Source organism: Anser brachyrhynchus (genome assembly GCF_964034855.1).
Source record: "Anser brachyrhynchus genome assembly, chromosome: 4".
NCBI lineage: Eukaryota > Metazoa > Chordata > Aves > Anseriformes > Anatidae > Anser > Anser brachyrhynchus.
This window is the reverse complement of record NC_137698.1, coordinates 18,467,810-18,482,100: the sequence shown is the minus strand read 5'-3', so window position 1 is coordinate 18,482,100 and position 14,291 is coordinate 18,467,810. Positions and strand designations below refer to the sequence as shown.

The following is a 14,291-nucleotide window of genomic DNA, read 5'->3' as shown; positions in this document are numbered from 1 at the left end:
AGTGATGTTGTGTAAAAAATAATCTTCAGTTAAAAGCTGCATTTTTAAAATTGCATTAAGAACAAACTTGCAGTAATTCAAACTGAGCAGAAGAATTCAGCAAGTACAACAACATAGCATTAAGAATGGATAGATAGAGCCTCAGAGCAGCTCTGTCAAGCTGATCATTAAAGGTAGTGTAAAGATAGCAACAGTAACACTCAGGGCCCCATAGCTTTTTTGCTCAGGAAAAAAAGCATCTGTTTTTGAAACTACAAAAGACAAACAAAATCAAAGTCTCCTGCCTGCTGAGTACAAGTACTTTCAGACAAAATATAACTGACCTGACCCCTTTACAGAAGTCAAGTTATCCTCAAAGAACAACAGGTAATGGCAATATTGTACCAAACAATGATTTATCAAGCTGACTTCATCTTATGTAGAAAACTGGGCACTGTGTGGCAACAAAGTTTGAAATAAATTCTTTAGTACTTTCACTTTTGTAGCTCCTTAGATGCTGTGTGCTTGTGAAGTTTGCAGGCCTTCTATACTGTAAGTGCAAAAACATAACTTCTTTTTGGGCTTTTATTCTAATGTTGTGATGACTGCATTTATTTTAGTTTATACATCATGTGGTGGTAGCTTAAAATAGCAGAGTAAAGAAAACACATTACAAATCAAATAATAGCAATGGATTTCACATTTTCCATTGTTCAGGGTATAAAATCAGAGGAATAAATATTTCCTTTATGTATAAGGTTCATGGGGTAATTTCCAACCAGGATACTTTTTGGAATTATATAGTCATTTAAATGATACAAGTCATTTTTATACTCAAACCAGCCTAGCAATATAAGCTTATTATGTGATTAGGAAATAACTCATGGATATATAATGTGCTTGAAAGAAGTGATGTGAAATATGCATGGAAATCATCAGGAGAGGATGACATTCAGATCTCACATGGAAGACTTGCAGGGTACTGAGAAGGTGTCTGCATTTGGTCAGATTTTACCTTTACAAGAAATTGCAGGAATTTATGAGTATCTACATCTTTACAAGAACTTATTCCAATACTTGCACTTCTATGCTATGGCGTGGAATATTTTTTGAAAACAGTTTACAGGACACTATTATAACTAAGGAACAGTGGAAAAAAATGATCAAAAAATAGACTTGACAGCTTAAGTTTTTAATAAAAACAGTGTTTTATTGTAAGGGATGCAGGCTATAGACTAAGGACCTAGAAATGTAATTCATAAAGCTAAAATAATTCCCAGATAAATACAAGACAACTTTTCATAGAGTTCCTTTGGTTGCTGTGTTGGTAAGGACTGAGGACTTGTGGTTGCTGGGGAAGGACCCAATTAAAGCATTAGAGAAACAATTCTTGCCTGACCCTGCTTCCAGCTATCGGATACTTCTCTTTCATCTTTCACTGTCAGCATGACTTCTGCCATTGTTTAAATGATTTTTTAATAAGGAGAGTATCAAAAGGGGCAGGAGGAGTCTGATCACACCAGAAGCTGTGTCTAGAGGCAGGAAGGAGCTGTGAAGGAAGCTACAGCATCTTCAAGTTGATAAGAGGGTCTGGCAGCGGATAAGAGGCAATCACAAAGAGTGAAGTTCAGTGCAGAGGTGAACAGATACGAGTTTACTGGAAATGTAGGAGTACTTAACAGAACAACTGAGCTCTCTTTTGGTCCAAGAAAATTCATTAGAGGTTATGGCAGAAAATGAAACTGAGGAAAGAGCCAAGTACCCTGTGCAAGAGAAAAAGCCAAAGACTATTCATTTTTTTCCAGATAGTCAGGTTAACTCTTTTATTTGGAAACAGAAACAGGAAGACACATGTAAAGAGAACAGTACTACTGTGAAGTCTAAAAGCTCTAAAGGAAAGAGCATGAACTCTTTCAGTTTCAGCTATAGGACTTATGAGAATTGTCTTCAGACAAGAGGTCTTGGCCTCTGAGAAAACAGCAATACCACTAGGTATAATGTAACAACAAAATTATTTGAATACAGGTATGATTTAAAATAAAACCACAAAACTTTAATGACTACGTTGTGGCACAGTGATGCTTTGAGAATTATAAGCTAATTCTTTGCTTCATTATTGTAGTGGGTTTATGTGGCAAGGTTTTGGTAGCAGGGGGCCATAGGGGTGGCTTCTGTGAGAAGGATCTAGAAGCTGCCCCATGTTAGGTAAGGGCCCCACTGCTGACCAGAGCTGAGCCAGTAAGTGATGTTGTTTTGCACATCTGTGAGAGCATATTTAAGACAGGGGAAAAAAACAACAAAATGCTGCGCCACACACAGCAGCTGGGAGAGTGAGAGGAGTGAGGAACAGCCTTGCAGGTGCCAAGGTCAGTGAAGAAGGAGGGGGAGAGGTGCTCCAGGCGCCGGAGCAGAAGTCCCCTGAGGCCTGTGGTGAGGACCATGGTGAAGCAGGCTGTCCCCCTGCAGCCCGTGGAGTACCACGGTGGAGCAGGGTTCCACGCTGCAGCCCGTGGAGGAGACCAAGGTGGAGCAGGTGGACCTGCACCAACGGAAGCTGCGGCTTATGGAGGACCCCTGCCAGAGCAGATTCTGGGCCAGACCTGTAGCCCGTGGAGAGGAGACCACGCAGGAGCAGGTGACCTGGCAGGAGCTGCTGCCCATGGGGGATCCAGGTTGGAGCAGTTTGCTCCTGAGGGATGGACCCCGTGGTACGGACCCATATCTGGAGCAGTTCTTGAAGAGCTGCTGCCTGTGGGCAGCCCACACCGGATCAGTTCAGCAAGGACTGCATCCCGTGGGAGGGACCCCACAGCACAGGGGACGAGAGTGACCGAGAAGGAGCGGCGGAGAAGCAGCGCTATAGACTGACCATAACCCCCATTCCCCCGATCCCCTGCCCCACTCGGGGGGAGGAGGTGGAAGAGGGTGGATGGGGGGAAGGTGCTTTTGGTTTCTTTCCTTTGTTTCTTGCTTCTCTAGCTTGTTAGTAATTACCAGTAAATCTTACTATCTCCCTATGCTGAGTCTGTTTTGCCCGTCACAATAATTACCGCGCAATCTCCTCGTCCTTATCTCAACCCTTGAGCCCTTTTCATCGTATTTTCTTCCCATTCCTCTTTGAGGAGGGGGAGTGAGAGAGCGGTTGTGGTGGAGCTTGGCCGCCCACCCGAGTAAAACCACCACAATTATAAGCTGTGTGACTACAGAATATTTTGGCTTCTATAACAGAGTCCATATTAATTTTTTAAAATGGTATAGAGGAAAATAATACAAGGAGTGAAAGTTTCTAGAAGACAAATATGCAAGTTGTAGGAATGTCTTTGTGTCAAATTGTTGCACAAATCATTGTAGTGGCACTACCATATAGTATGGATGTGGTTGTAAGACACCAGTTCTGGTGGAAGAAAAAAATCACTTTTTTCCAATTTCAGTCAAATCAAATAGCAAATTGTCAGACATATTTAAATTCATTTTTATTTTTATTATTATTATTATTTTCTTTATTGATTTCTGAGGAATGAATTACCAACTGCACAAACAGCCTCTCTCTTCTCTTTGTACCAGCAGTTCTTTCCATCAGTTATTAGACTTTCCCAAATAAATGCATCTGTGATGACTTGGTGTACGGGAATGTCTCCATCTGAGTCGCTATTGAATCAGTCTCCCTGTGTGCTGGCATGGTGCCTGAATCTGGTAATGACATAGGGCACATGTCAGTACGTAATTAATAAAAACTAATGGTGTACAGAGGCAATGTGCTGATGCTGGCACTGTGTGTAGCTCCGATGAGGTGTATAAAATGGAGAACTTGCATTCTCCTTCTCATTCAAATTCCAATAGCATTTGTTTCCAAATGTAATAATGATGTCAACTGTTTGCCACATTCAGCATAAGCATTTTCTTTTTCCTGTCCAGCTTCAGTTTGACAAATTGTTGTGATTCCAAACTGAAATGTAGGAAGTAACATATTCTCCCTCTGACTTCAGGGAAATCTGCCATTTTTCTGTGCCTTTACAATTCCCAGAACTTCAAAAGAAGTCTGGATCTAAAGACCTTTGGACCATCAAGTACCATTTTCATTTTATACTTCTCTGGTTATGTTTAAAATTGAGATGAAGAGTGTTTAGCCAGCACTAAGATAAAACTTTTTTTTTTTTTTTTTCTCCCTGTGCATTTCATCAAGTCTTAAGAAGACATATTGAAGTGATTACTGAAGTGATTACTGGAATTTACTTTAATAGTCATTTTAATGGACTCTAGTTTCAGCTACATTCCCCATCATCTTCTTTTCCAGTTTCTGAATGTCCTTTTAGAAACTGGAGTTTACGATCATGTTTACCATTGTGCTGTAAAGCACAATGTAAGCACATATGTACTTTGATTTATTCTACAGTCAGAAAACTTTGAGTATTTCTTTACCACCTGGTTGACCTGCCATCATGAGCACACTCCCTGCTGGCAGACTGGTGGCAATCTTCTAGAGAGGGCTATCAGGTCTGAGCTCCGCTGTCAGTATACAAGGCTCTGCAGAAAGTGCAACATTGCTTAGAGAACTTAACTTTTTATTTTTATTTTTTATTTTACTTTTATATATATTTTTAGAACTATTTAATCCAATAGTTAAAGCAACAACAAATGTTCTTGCTTTTTACATCCAGTGACAAACTGGATAATTGTTTTAGCATTATGGAAGCAGCTGCCAGACAGGATAAGCAGCTGTTGCCTCAACTGGTACATAGCAATTCTGTTGAATAGCATTTGAAGAGTGAGGGCTAGGTCAGTGGCAATACTACAGGGTGTTTTCTGGAGTTAAAGAAGGCTGAACTTCAGCATAGGCCATCCCCTCAGCAGTCAAACAAAACGTCAATGACAATGCAGTGACTCAAAATCAAAAGCTCATAAAAAAATATAGTATTTGGAATCAGGAGTATATATATAAGGAGAGGGAAAAGACAATTCCTTTGAGACTTATGTACTTTTTGATGGCCTAAGTATAAAACCCAGGAAAGGTCTTCCTGAAGTTTTTAATGAATCAATTTACTTGTAATATGGGAAGAAGCTTAGTCTGCTGCTTGCATTTAAATTGGAAGACTTTCTTTCCATTGCTGTGGGTAATTGATTGGTAGCAGTGAGATGGAAAACTCACAAACGTTGTACAACAGAAGACAGCTTGATTAGTGTGCCTATGTGACTCTCTACATAAACACAGTAGATGTTTTCATGGATAGTATGCAGGCATAACCAATGCATGCTTTCAGTTCTGATGTTGCTTTTTGCAGCATGCATGTACTTCTTTTATGAAATATGAGCCCAAGAAAATGGGAAGGTTAATGATAAGGAGAAAGGTACTTGTTTATATTTTCATATCATGGGCAGAATACTGATTTCCTGTGTTATTTTCTAAATTATTTTTTTTCTATCTATTCTACAGCTTTTAATTAAATGTGTCATTACTTAGAAGTGAGTTGCTAACATCAGAGTATTGTACTATTCATCAGAGGGACAAATCCTTCTGACCTGGTGGCATATTTGCCCTTGACTTGCATAGAGCTATACTAACAATTCTGTTACTCATATGGTCACTGCATCCGCCTGTAAATGTGCTGTGTTCATATCTAACACTAGCTACATATATTTGAATGCAAAGTGTCTGCAGGTCATAAATGATGTGAATAAATATTTACATGTATTTTATTAGTCTTCCATTACAACTTTTATTTTTAATATTTCAGTTAGCCTAATGGGTAATTATCAGTTTATATTTATTGATTATAGGTCTAATCAAATGTACTTGCATATAGACAACAGATATTGCAGTTAAAAATCTCCATCTCAGAATTTATAATACCTTAAGGAAGTTCAAATTCCCCAATTCTAACAATATTTCTTGTAAGTAGTGGCAGATATTGACATACCATTTTATTTTTCATACTCTTTCCCAAGCTATGATTAAACAATGGACTATAATGCAAAATCTAGATTGACTAGCATTTCTTATTTGCCAAATGCACTGAAATAATTAGGTGTGCCACAAATACTGTGAGTAAACGAGTATTGTCAATTTTTTCATAGTGAGGAAAAGGAGTAGTGAATTTAATTTTATTTTCTTCACTTTAACACACCCAGCTAAAAGACCTTAATGATCAAACATCAGCCATATTTCCAAACCTAAATTTCATCAGATTTTTATGTGTTCATTCTACACTGTTCTGAATTAAGGTATTGTAATCACAAACAGAAATAGTGACACTGAAGTAATGAAAAAGTGATACTGAAAAGCAATTGGTCACCAAAAATGCTTACATATATAGCTATTCAGACTATAAAGTAGGTGGTCATAATACCTGCACAAAGATTAAATGATAATTGTGAAAAAGAATTTTCCTCTTTCTCATGTGGTGACTATGGATGTACAGAAAGTGCATGGCTGTAAAAGATGCAGACTCAGTGCTTTTAAGAGACTGTGAACATTGATGATTCCCGACATTGTTGTCTTCTGTGTAGCATTTCTAGTATTATTATTATTATTTTTTTTGCTTTGCTCTGGCTTTGTTTTGCCAGGTTGAGTTATGGTGAAGAAAAGACTATTGTCCCTTTTATCAGCACAGTTTCTTAGCACAGCCATCAGCACTTGAATTCCCCTGAAGCCCTCTCCTGCCACAGACCTGGTATAAGTCACACAGAATACAAAATAATTTGTATTCTAATAAAAATTATATGGGAAAATATTAGTTTCTACTTTTCAACCCTTGATGAAATATAAATATTAAAATATAAACACAAAATTTTGAATGAAAACTTCTCAATAAATTCCTCCAATTTTGCACCAGATGCAGCTTATGTACATGTTGATAGCATCCTAGTATTTAGCAGTAATTAAGATTATATTCAATGAGGCATAAATGTGACTTTGATTCAGAGAGCTGGGATATCATGTTAATGAGCAAAATTATGGGTTGTGTATATGCAATATTGATAATGTGGGCAGAGAAGCTTTTGTTGAATGTTATCTGGTACCTGAACCAGTAGCTACATTAAGAGGAGAAAAGAGAGTAAGAGTGCTTTCTTGGCGCACATTGCCTCAATTTTTTGACTATAAAAATAAATATATTGCTTGTGGTTCAAAATATTTTCCTGTGATGCTTTTTTTTTTTGTGTTTTGTGTTTTATTTCATTTTACTCTCTCTCTCTTTTTTTTTTTTTTTGGTCACAGTGTATCTGCAGATATATATTTGATTCCTGTTTGCATTGTACATCTTGATATCTATACTTCTGTTTGTGTCTAAGAACTGTCCTGTTGCTGTATTCAGTGATGCTCACGTAAGGAGGGCAAACAGTGATGTACTTTTTACGTTTATCTGTAGCTCCCTGTATACCAAAATAATAAGACTTTTTTTTTTTTTTCCTGTGATAATTTAGTTTTATACAGTGAGGTGATTACCAACAAGAAATCTTACAAAGAAACAATAATTTGACACTCTATTTGGAACCCTGCAGAGAAACACTTCTTTAATCCTAGCTACAAGAAAAGGAGCCATCCTCTCTATTTAATAACCCCTTCACCTGAAAGGATGTAGAATCACTTTTTAAGATCTTGTTCCTAACTCAAGTGAACTCAAGAGGAGATGTCTGTCAGGTTTTGGTATTGGCTTGACTTCCACCTCAGAAAGAGCACAGGAAGTATACTATACAAATATTTGTTTTATGATACTTCCAAGGGAAGTTTCTGGCTTTTGTACAACATGATTTTGATGCTGGGGTTCAATTAAGAATTTAAATTTTAATTTTCATTAAAGTGACTTTTCTGGCAAGGTAATCTGTATTTATACCGTTAATCTAGACAGTGACAAAATATACTAGATACTCAGATAAAATCAGATAGTACCCATCATGAAAAATAATTCAGCCTAAACTCAAACTGAAAATTACCACAGGTTTGCTTTCTAAATTGAGAATTGAATTCCTCAATTTTTACTTAATTTGTTCAGTTTGGATTATCTGTTTTTTAAAGATCTTTACATCTTATCCACATTGTCCTTATTTGGATTTATCCAAAGCTTGTTGAAATCAATGAGTCTGTCTTAATCTTTCCTAATGTATCTTTTCAATTTAGGCTTACTCTGACGGAAAGTTCTGCAGGATTATTGGTTCCTACTATTTTGATTTTTGCTTGAAGTGGATTTTTTTTTGTGGTATATCTTCAGTTCCCTTAAAGCTGGGATGATTTTTAAAATATATGGAGTTAGACTCTTGTTCTGCTCAAAATCCTACCTGAAGGAGAAAGAGAGAGAGAGAATTAATGGATTATTGTTGTGTTGTGTACAAATCTTCACCTGGAACATATTTGCTGTTGACAAGGTTAAAAACTGCTGAAGCAGAATTGCTGCCTATCCCTCTTTCCTTTGTTCCTTATCCTGTCCCATAAAGCAATCAAATCCTGCTTTCTAAGTCTATCTTGACATGCCAAATGTGGCACCTCGTGTCTTGCCATATCTTCTGTTGCTACCTCTGTGACATAATCTTCACACTCTATCACTTGAACGTAATGTAAAGTAAGGACTGAGAGAGGCTGAAAAACTTTGTTCTGTTCTGCCTAAGAAATGATAAAATGCTTTGTACTGATTTTTCTCTGAGTCTGCTTAGTTCTAAAATGAAAGTGTGTTGTTTTTCCTCCAAAGGGGGATGGATATATACTGTAATTCTGTGCAAAGAGTGAGTTAAAAAATGTAAAATGATTGGATGTTTTTGACTCTTCTAGCCCAAGGTTAAAAACAATCAAACAGCAATAATCCACCTGTTAAGTTCACATGGGTATTTAAAATATTAATATTTTTGAGAAGCTCAAAAATATTTTGAGAAATAAAGATGATAATTCTAGGAAAAAAAAAGAAAAGGAAAATGAAAATGAATTACCCTGATTTCAGAGCAGTAGATGCATAGAACAATATGTTGAGCTCACAGGCATAAAGAAAAATAATAACTAGCTGCTGATTTCGCTTATGTATTCAGTGAGGTGGGACAATACGTGATCGTGTAAGTGAAGTACCATAATTCCTATGTCTATTCCATGAGTGTGGGAGGGAGGAGAATATTTAGGTGTTGTACTCCAATTTTTGCAGTGTCCCTTTCAGTATAACCTTTCTGTATAACCTACTAAATAGTAAATTACTGCTGAATTACTAGCATTTAAGATTGGTCCTCGGATTTAGGTTGTCATTCACTACAAAATTGTGTACTGGGTTGCTGAGAAATGTTCTGAGAAATGTGCTATATCCACAAAGGAATGGTGAAGTTCAGGGATTTGAGGTTCTTTCCAACCCTGGGAATAGAATGAAATCTGGAAAGGATGGGCTCTGTATTTGTTTCCATCCATGAGGCTCAGAGTAGTTTAGTATTTTCTTCCAATCTAAATCCTATTGCTTTCATGCTTCGGGCTTCCTGAATACAAAACTGCTCAGCAAGTTTAATCTGAATGTGATCCTGCTCTCCCACATCTTTAACTTCATCCCTTCTCCCACCAGATGTCCTTAATTCCTTCCACAGCTAGTCTTGTTTAGTTGGCCCGGTGCTTTGCCTACAGCCTTGCTTTTCTGTCTGTATTTTTCAACAGCAGTCTGAGTCCAGTTATCCTGGTAGGGTATTATCAGCCTGCCTTTCCCATGCCCTTTTCCTAGCTTTCTGTAATTTAATCTTTGCTCAGTCTCTTTCCTCAGTCAGTCACACTTACCCTGTTGCCATAGCCGTGCCAGGGATCTCTGCTTTCCCAATCCTCTTGGTTTGCAAGTAATAGAAGAATCTCCCAAACCTCCAGCTGGTTTTCTGTTCATTAATATACAGGGAGGATTCACACCCAGTCAAATCCCAGAGCCCTGTTTACTCCAGTTAGCTCGCTAGGACCAAAGAGAGTTGTGTGTGAGGAAGCTCTGATGCACAGGGATGGGTTTATTCTGTGACTTGTCTGACTCTCCTGATTTTAAAGAGCTGCAAATGCAACTTGTACTAGCAGTGATTTACCCTGGCACATTTCTTTGTAGATATATTTATTATTTTCTCTGCTTTATTGTAAGTTCAAAGCCAGATAATTTCTTGTTTTCAAGTATGTTGGTATGCTCATATGCACTAGTTTCCATGGTGCCTACTATATTCCTTGAGGTTTTCCTCCCCATCCATATGGCCATGGCCCGTGTGAGTTCTTTGAAATACGTGAAGTAGACATTACAGGCCTTTGTAAAATGTTTATTGCATGTTTTCTTATATTTGCAAGAGTTTTACCTCAATATCCCAACCATTAGCTTCAATTTTTAATTTTTATATTTTTTAAGTTAAAACTACAGAGACAATTTTGTTTTTTTTTCTATCATGGTTGACAGTAATAAACATGGAAATACACAGTTTCTTCTGATGCAGAGTCTCTGTTGGAGTCTTAGCCAATCTTGAATTTTCCATATTTTTCCAATGTTCCATCTGATGCCAAATTAAGTGGAATATAGCCCAGTTTGCAGGTTTCACACAACAGTAAGGAGCTCTCTTAAGAATACTAAAATGTTTATTGATAAACTATGATTAATTTCCACTCTATTCTTATTGACTCTTTTTTTAAGAACCAGTGCAGAATTCAATATCATAAGACTACAAATTTTCACAGGATTGATTCATGAGCTGGAGTTGCATCTCTTATACTAACTTGGCTAGGCTCTGATGAACGAACTCATTTTCTTTGAATCGTTTTTGTTTATAATCTGGGAACATTGCTGCTCTTAAAACCACTGCTTGGTTCATGTTTTTTTTTTTTCTTTTTTTTTCAGAAAGATAAGGGTTTTTATATCATACTGAATAATTAGCACTTATGATGTATATCCTATCTTAAACATGCCTTCCAAATGTTAACCAAGGAGTATATTAATAATGCACAGCTCTATATTTAATAGCTGCTAATTCCCTTAAATGCTTTTTGGGGAGCAAGCTTAACAAATACAGAGAGTCTCAGATGCTGTTCATTTGTTTGTATTTCCTTCAGGAGCTTGCATTTTTCCTGAATGGTGTTTGATTTTCTTCCTGTCATCCAGTACATTTCTTCAACAGTTATCCTCATATATGTGGATATGTTTCAACACACTTTCCAAAACAATCTGGTATTCTACTTGCAGACTTGCAAATAGTCGTGTCCACCCCCCCCCCCCCCCCCCCCGTCTTTGTGAAGAGAATGCTCATCATGATTTTGCCTTTTCTTTTCCTTTATATTAAATAAAATATGGATAGAATGCTTACACGCGATTATTAAATATTACCAGACAATGTCTACAATATTAAATCCAACTGATTAAGGACTTAAGGGACAGAATAATTGCTGGAAATTTGGGAATGCAGAATTGGCTCTGAAGATAAATCATTTTTGAAATTTAAAAAATAAGTGGATTTATTTTATGATAATATTAAGCTCGGTTCTTATGGATTATCACTGCAGTAGAGATAACGTAAAATTTTAACTTATGTCCATTTGGGACTGACTGATTTTTTTAAAAAAGACAACTAAAAAAACCAATCTACCTAAAACTGTATTTATTTTGACATCCTAAGAATGAATCCTCAAAATTGTCAGAGTATTTGAGATATAACAAAACATACACCAAATACTATTGCAGTTTTTAGTGATCCATGAAGACAATGAATTGACTATAAATCATATAGGAAGGAAAAAAACCATGTTTTTCTTATGGATGGAAACAACAAAGGTGTAAATCCAGCTACATGGTGCCTTCAGATTACTCTTCATTTTTCCAAAAAGATAAGCTGCATTTTCCGATTCCTTCTGGTAGAAAGCTGCTTGTGTTGGTTTGAAAACTCTAGCTCCATTGAAGTCCTAAAAAATAAAACTAGAACTGCAGTTTGCTGACTTACTGTTATTTCTAGAAGGCTTGTTAAAATACTTGAGGTATAAAAATGTCCTTTCATAAGGAACAGAAAATGAATAATTTGTATTGAAAACTTTTGAGGATTTTCTATTAGCCTTTGTATTCATTTTGAACACTGAACCAAGCCTCAGAAACAGGCTAAGTTTCAAATCACTGTAACTTTTGTGGACTCTGACTCAGGGAGTCACTTGCTCATAATGTTTTACATAAAGTCTGTCTTCCCTCTGTCTATACGCAGGGAAGTCTGCTTTCTGCAGTTTTACAGCTGCCGTGCTGCTTGAGCTTACTGGGAGCTACATGTTATAACAGTTCTATATGCCTCCTTTATGGTTTTGACTCTAACATATGAATTAAGGAGGAAAAATATTTCACGGCCAATCTCCTAGCTTTACTAGGTCCTTAAATTTATTCCATATGAGCTATGAATGACGGATTTTGGCAGATGAAAAATAAAAACCTTACTCATATTGATGTAAAAATATTTTACAACATTTATAAAATTTATTTTTCTCGCTGCATTTTGGACACAGGACCAAGATCTCATATACATTTATTTCCATGCGAAATTTCCTTGTTGAATTTCACTGGGAGGCTACCTTGCTAGAATGAGTCAGCCTGACCAGGGCACAGCAAATAGTTTTAAAGTGCTCCATTCTACTAACGCCTGCCAACACATGCCTACTCAATGTTTTCTGTAGTCAGTAGAGATGAAAAATAGCTAATCAGGTGTTGACAAGAACTACTTCCACATAGTTCTGGGGCAGGTTCAAAACTTTTAAAGACCTCTTTGGCTGTATGGACATACCTTTAAATTATGGCATATGATTCTGTGATCAGGCTCAGGCAGGATATGCACTTAATTTTTTTATCTTATTATTTGAGAGCTCATTCTCATGGGAAGTAATATCCTACCACTAGTAATTTCTTCGTTTTTTCTGCTGTAAATTGATGATAAATTTTCCCCATAGTCTTTCAAAAAGGTGTTAGTTATGTAAGTATTTATAAGTAACAAGCCCATTAAAAGTAAACTGAAACTGGTGTGAAGTTGTGTTGTTTGAAATTCATTTAATGGCCTGTATCTGGAGAACAGAATTTATAAGAATTGTAAATCACTGTTTGTGCAGGTCCATGCAGCAGAAGGCTGGGGAGAGTGGGACTGTGGAGCCAGGGGGCCTGCTGTTTGCAAACAGTTAGTCATCTGTCTGTGAGAAACAGCAGGACAGCAGCTATTTTCCTTAGTGATTTTTACATGAGCAAAGCATGATTAGCGCTTGAGCCCTTGCTGGTTTTTACATCTGCACAAAACAATCTGAAATGTTAAGACTTTTTTCTTAGGACTTGGCCTGATATTTCCAAGGAACAAGAACTTAATATTGATCTCAGGGTTTGCATGAGTCAGAATGGGTTTTGTGTGGTCACGGCAATGTCTAACATGTTTTTTTGAATCAGAGAGCATGTTACACTATCACAGAGACACAGCCTAAGTTGCCTAGTGAAAAAATGTCTATCACAGGTGAAAGCGCTTAAGCTGCAGTTATTCACTCTGGGACAATCTACACACTAGTCATCAGGCAGGTGACGTACTGACACTAATGACAAAAACAAGCTCTAACTCGAAGCATAGCATTATCATGGAATAGTCCTCAAAAGGAAAGAAAGATGGTGGAGATAAAAATGTATGCATTGTGTACAGCCTATGATAACAGATATGAAATATTAAATATTACTGAATAACATGCAATTTATTTCTCTATTTGGAAATTCAGTTTATACTGGAAGCCAGTGCTGGCTTGCCAAGTGCCTGGAGCGCTGGGAGCTGTGCTGCTACTTGCCTTACAGATCCTGATAATAAATTACCAGGGAAGATACAGCTATTGCTAACCATAGTAGCTTCTGGCACTTACTGATAGTCACACTCACTTTTCATCTCCATTTTCTCTGCCTCCTACAAGCAGTAGTGTTTGTGAAGAAAGCAACTTACTACCATTATATTTCACCAAAATAAGTAAACAGTATAAATAAGGTGAAGTCACTGAAAGTACATAGAAACATATCCGTAAGAATTTATTGGGTAAGACAAGGTTTAGAAATACTGTGAGAACGAGTCTAGAGAGAAGATGGGATGGAAGGCTGGAACCTAGGTGGAAAGGCAGAGCCAGAACATACAGATGGGGGACAGAAGGCACTGCTGGCTGAATGTTAGATTGGGTAAATGAGTAGTCTCTTATATGAAGGAACCATGAGTACATAGGAAGAAAACAAAGATGCTTCTCCATTAAGGGCTTGTCCTGAAGGTGGCTGCTTTTTGCTAGCTGCTTTCACACAGCAAATGAGCAAACCCATCTAATGATACTACACAAGATGGGATTATTCAGGTATATCATAATAATTTTTCTATTT

At 37.1% G+C, this 14,291-nt stretch overlaps 1 long non-coding RNA gene across 2 annotated transcripts in view; it reads right to left on the bottom strand.

Moving 5' to 3' along the window:
- Window positions 1–14,291, bottom strand: part of LOC308194133 — a 43,512-nt gene that overhangs the window by 22,602 nt on the left and 6,619 nt on the right. Inside the window, exon 4 of one of the 2 annotated variants that reach the window (XR_013950318.1) lies at window positions 11,190–11,839. The exons of the other annotated variant lie outside the window; for it this stretch is intronic. This is a non-coding gene — a long non-coding RNA (uncharacterized lncRNA). Of the gene's footprint in view, window positions 1–11,189; window positions 11,840–14,291 lie in introns of those variants that run through there. 2 annotated transcript variants of the gene reach the window in all.